The 5,771-nt window shown below is 36.9% G+C and overlaps 1 long non-coding RNA gene across 1 annotated transcript; it reads right to left on the bottom strand.

The window, feature by feature from the left end:
• Window positions 1-610: 610 nt before the first annotated feature.
• LOC135732273 (uncharacterized) lies at window positions 611-4,122 on the bottom strand. Its single transcript, XR_010526726.1, has 4 exons — window positions 3,717-4,122; window positions 1,969-2,038; window positions 1,596-1,826; window positions 611-1,496 (listed from the first exon to the last, which is right to left on the bottom strand). It is a non-coding gene; the product is annotated as an uncharacterized lncRNA (long non-coding RNA).
• Between the last annotated feature and the right edge of the window lie 1,649 nt (window positions 4,123-5,771).

Here is a 5,771-nt window from a genome sequence, read left to right as displayed (position 1 = left end):
TGATGTCAGAAAATAACTGCAGACTTAACTGTGCTCAGACTCGGTTCACAGAGGGTTGAAATCTAAGTAAACTGTCCTCCGTACACAGTGCGTCAAGCAGTTTAAAGTTGCGAACTTTTTGAAAGTCTGCAAATTCACTTGGTAATCTGTACAGTAGCGTTCAGATCAGTCAAATGATACCGGTTTCTTCTGGTTCAGCGTTTTATAGGCACCGAGTGTGATGTCATAATGGTTCCATGACAACGACGCGTTCTACAGTATGGTTGTCATGGAGTTTAATGACTCTGTTCTGTTTACGGTTCAACTGTGATGAGTTTTTATATATATATATTAGTGTGTCTCTTGTGTTGTTTAAATAAAAAAATTTACAACTTTTGGACTTTTTATTGTAGATATATATGAATATCCCATCAAAACTCTTTAATATGTCTTACTTAATGCTTATTACTACTTTTTTAAAATGTATTTTACAGTATGTACAGATGCTATTTTGTATTAAACTATTTAGACCTATTGTGTTATTCATTTACAACCACTAGATGGCACTATGTTAATTACCAGTAATGTTAAAAGAAAAAGAGTATTAGTCGAGAGCAAAACACAGACAAGCTCAGATTGTATGGAGATTTTATTTAAATCATCAAAAGCATCAGAGGTCATATATTTTAATGCATGATACATACAAAAGGTTTTTTAATTGCTCAAAATCCTTCACGCATATCAAATAGTTAAACACCGGCAGTCAGTCAAAAACAGACATTAAGTAAGATTATAATCCCTCATCCCTTACAGCAGTTAAAGCATCAACAGAGTTACATATTGCTGGATTTACTGCAGGGTTAAATTCACTAAACACTGTAATTCCCAAAAACATTAAAGGACATTTGACATGTTGACTCATGAAGAACCACCACAGAGACTAAAGGGTCATGGTGTTGGACAAAATACTGAATGAGATGAGAGGAAAAGATCTTAAAAAATGTTTCCACTACCAAAATATTTTTTTCTGCCCCAAACCAATTTTATGCAACAATCTCCTATCTTTGGTCAGATAACATGAAGCCTAAATTAACCTCCTAAGACCGAGCTTTGGTTTGTCTTTTATTTTCAGATTTCTACCAGCTATTTTGGGGATCCAATAAATATAATAATCAAATATTTTTCTTTGAACATGAAGCAGTGTATTTGTCCATGTTTGTGTATAACAGGTTCCAGTTACACAGAATTAAGTATTATGGTGCAAACAACAAAAACATTGATGTCCACATACGTGACATCCAGGTCTTAGGAGGTTAAATGTGGCATAATACAACTATAAATAGAGATATACCATTAATCTATATAAAGCACTGTACCATACCACCAAAAATATGTTGAAGTCATACTTTCTATTAATGTTATTCATTTTTATCACCAGCAGGTGGCGACTGTAGATCAAACATGCAGTCACTGTTTCATTTCTCTGCAAAGGTTTGAGTGAAGATGAGCACGTGGACCTGTGTGATAATAATAAGAGATTATTCAAAGACATATCACAATGATGATAACTTTAGTATATGGATGAATATCCCTACTGAAAAACAGCTAAAACCAACCTAAGCTAGTTGACCTGGTCTCCCAGTTTGGTTTTAGCTGGTGTAGCAGGCTGGTTTTAGAGAGGTTTTTAGAGTCCACTTATAGCTGTTCAGATCGAAAAACCAGCTTTACCAGGCTGAAAGCTTAGAAGAGTGGTCTTAGCTGGTTTACGCTGGTGCTGCACGCCTGGCAAAGCTGCATACATCTGGTTTTAGTTTCTGTGAGCTTTTATCCAAACAAAAAATGTGCACCTGGAGAATCCAAATAGACACATGATAACAACATAAGAAAGAGCACTACATACTACATGACTATCAATACAAAACTTATCTGCACACAAAAGCACAAAACTATTTCAGAAAAAAAAAACATTTGTACATTATAACAATATACTTGTTATGTTGAATGTGCTCGCTCGGGATTGGACTCCAGACTCCAGTCATTATCTGTGTCAGTTGAAGGCCTATAAAAAACAATTACTAACATCTCCTTGGCTATGTATATTGTGTTGGACTTGATGAGACAATTTCCAGTGCACTTATGTATTGCTGTTCTTGTGTTGCCATAATTGCTTCTATAGACATCGCTAAGACACGTGACAAACTGGGCGGCAACGTCATCAGAACGCAAAGAATTATGGGTATGTTTGGCCATTTACATGGACTGGCATAGCAGGCTAGTGTTCTGGCATGAAAATAAATGAAAAATTAGCGTGAAAAACAGAATATAATCCTTCAAAATGCAGCAGGCTAAAGAAAACATTGTTCACACCATGCCGCCTAAAACTAAATCCTAATACAAAGACGAGATATGTGAGTGAGAGAGAGAGAGAGTAGCAAGAAGATTCATGGTTCGAGCCCCGGCTATGGCAGGTGGCCTTTCTGTGTGGAGTTTCTGCATGTTCTCCCTGTGTCAGCGTGGGTTTACTCCGGGTACTCCGGTTTCCTCCCACAGGCCAAAAACACGCAAGTTAGGCAAATTAGAGATAACAAATTGTCCCTCCACCAACTTGTGTATGAATCAACTTGTCTGAATAAAACTTGTGTATGGATTACCTGGTTCTCGCCATGAATATAGCCGTACATGCTGGAATGGTGTTAGGAAATAAAGGAAGAATAAGAAGTGTGTGTGTGTGTGTGTGTGTGTGTGTGTGTGTGTGTGAGTGTGATAGAGAGAGAGAGAGAGAGAGAGAGAGAGAGAGAGAGAGGCGCGATCGAACAGGAAAACATACTCCATCATTTTGGTTATACAGGACATCATTCAAACTGCAAAGTGTTTACACATATTTGTACACTCAACACCAGTGTTGGTCAAGTTACTTGGAAATAGTAATTAGTTACTGATTACTTCCCTAAGAAAGTAATCCTGTTACTTTACTGATTACTTATTTTCAAAAGTAATTAGTTACTTTACTAGTTACTTTACTAATTACTTTTCAAAAACATGATGCACGACCTGAATATGCTATAGTATGCAACAGGGCCCGGTTGCATAAAGCACCTTAAGTGTAATTTTCCCTTAAATTCACCCTTATGTTTCATTTAAACTTAAGGGTGTTGCAAAAAAACCTTAAGCTTTTTCTGTTGCATCTCCATGGCAACAATAGTATTTTATAAACCTGGGTCGCTGTCGTGAAACATTTAACGATTACCCTTACCTAAGAGAACCATTTAAGGCTTAAAAGGGATTATACGGTATGCAACACACTTAAATTATTATCTTACTGTAGGTAAGGGGAATTTACCCCTTAAGTGTCATACTTAAGGGAAAAACTTAAGGTGCTTTATGCAACCGGGCCAAGACCTTTCAGACTAATTCTATTCTGTCTGCATATTCCATCATCTGAAATTGAATCAAATGAAACATTATCTGTTTTAACCTCTAGACGCGCACTAATTCGTGGGCGTGATATGGCGTCGGGTTTTTTAAGCCTGCTAACAATATCTATATTAGCATACTGTCTCCAAACATTAATATTAATATCAACATTACTATACATCGTTTAAAAGGTCTAACGTTACGGGTTTAGCATCAGTGTGGTGAGGGTCTCTGTTTTGAGATACATGCTCTAGCATCATAAATGTAGTATTTTGTTACAGAAGTCCAGAGACAACATGCAGAATCTAAACGGGACTTCTTACCTTATAACGATCGCGAGTCGAATCCGGTCTGTTTCACATCAACAACTTTGGTAAGATAACGTTATATCTTTTTGAGTCTTCTTAGCACGCTAAGAGTGAACGTTATCGGGGAACCCGGCCCAGATCATTTCGGACGAATCCAAGAAACACCAGAACATTGCAACGTATAAGGGTTCACCCTTTAAGACGCATCCCACATTTTAATCCAAAACAACTAAAAAACTAAGAAAAAAATCCTGAAAGATCCGCGCTTCCGGTTAGTATGATTGATCATGTTTATTTTCAAAAAATATCGATTCTTAGCACAAGTCACGTCTTTCTGAATCTTCCGAGCAAAACTACGCCTTATGTTTCTGTTTTGTCCAATCAGATAAGGTTTGAGAACTTAAAGGTACAGGAAGCGTAGATTGGCTAAGTGAGGTATCATTTTGCACACCTTAGTTTTTGACTGGATGAAGTCAAAATGAAGCCAGCCAATGCCTATTCAGCAACGTTTTGATTGATGGGGTAGTAACCAATCATGAAACAATTACAGGGATTCAATTTGCGTCTGTAAAATGCGCAGATCTGATGGCCAAATGAAGCGTTTCGAAGCATTATTGCTTTCCGATACAATTGTGCCGAAATTGCTCAGATGGTGGAAATGCTGAAGAAGACAAAACTTCAGACTGATCGATCTGCTCTCAGTTCTGCTGGACCTGAAGATGTGGAGTGTGACGTCTGTACTGAGAGAAAACACAAAGCTATCAAGTCCTGTCTGATGTGTCTTGAATCTTACTGTCAAACTCACTTTGAACAACATGAAGGATTTCATACAGGAAAGCGACACAAAATCTTCAGACAACATCACTAGCTACGTTTACATGGACACATTTTGCCTCCATCGGATTAAAATCCTTCCGATTAATAAATCCTATCATAGCGTTTACATGAACAATTTGTGATCAGATTGATGTGCGTGTTTATATGACACAAGATTTAAATCAGATTTGATCATTTGACATGCGCACATTGCACAAATATAGTTTCACGCTGTTTCAAGATTTGCTTTGTGCCTCACTGATTATAAAGCAGCAGCAAAAACACCCATTCACGTGTGCCCAAAAAGCTTATTTTACTTCACGCAGTGCTGCAGAGACCGTTCGCGAGAGCGAGTCCAAACACACGCGTTTGTGGATCAAAGTATAAATCAGGGGTCTCAAACTCAAATTGGCTTGGGGCCATTTCTGAGATTGACATTTAATCGGAGGGCCGCAGAGCTATTTTAAAGTTAAAAAAAGTACAATATTTCTGTAAATTGACTGTTAAAATTCTATTATTTAATGTATAATAAAAGCAGTGTTTTTTATCTTTTAAATATACATTATTTTATAAAAGTAAATCATTTCTTAACCTTCTCTTTAATAACTAAGGCCTATTAAAACCGTGCACTAATATATTTATAAACTATTATAAAAAATTACCATCAGTAAGTGTTTGTATTTTGATTTATTTTGGATTGTTTACAGTATTGACTTTATTATGTTGCATCTTTGTTATTCCACAGTTTTAATGAATTTGCTATTATATGCGGAAAAATATGAATAAGGTGAAAGTGATCCTAAAACTTCTGAATGGGTAGTCAATGTTACATAAGCTAGTTAAACAGAAAAAAAATATAATACTGCTAGGTGTAATTGCATAGCAAGCTACATAATAATATATTATACTTCATTAATATATAGCAGTATACATACTTGTATCCTCTGTATGTTTCTCCTCATCGTTCCTCTTTTAACCTGGGCACTTTGATGGCAATTTTTCTTATCTGTGGTTTATATGTTGCATTACATCTACGGCTCTGCCTCATATTACGCGGTGTCTCCATTAGAAGCTGTGACTTGTTGATGTGAGCCCCACCGCAGCTCTTCTCTGAGTTAAGGGCGATTTATAGTCGTGCGTAGGTCCTACGGCGTAGCTACGGCGTAGGCTATCCGTAGCCTATTTCCGTTTGAGACGGTGAAAACAAAGATGAGCCAAGGTGCAACCCAGTCTCATGAAAAAACGTACCCTGAC

This window comes from Paramisgurnus dabryanus, chromosome 20 (assembly GCF_030506205.2).
Source record: "Paramisgurnus dabryanus chromosome 20, PD_genome_1.1, whole genome shotgun sequence".
NCBI classification, from domain to species: Eukaryota; Metazoa; Chordata; class Actinopteri; order Cypriniformes; family Cobitidae; genus Paramisgurnus; species Paramisgurnus dabryanus.
The sequence above is the reverse complement of the archived record's forward strand: the minus strand, read 5'-3'. Positions and strand labels throughout refer to the sequence as shown.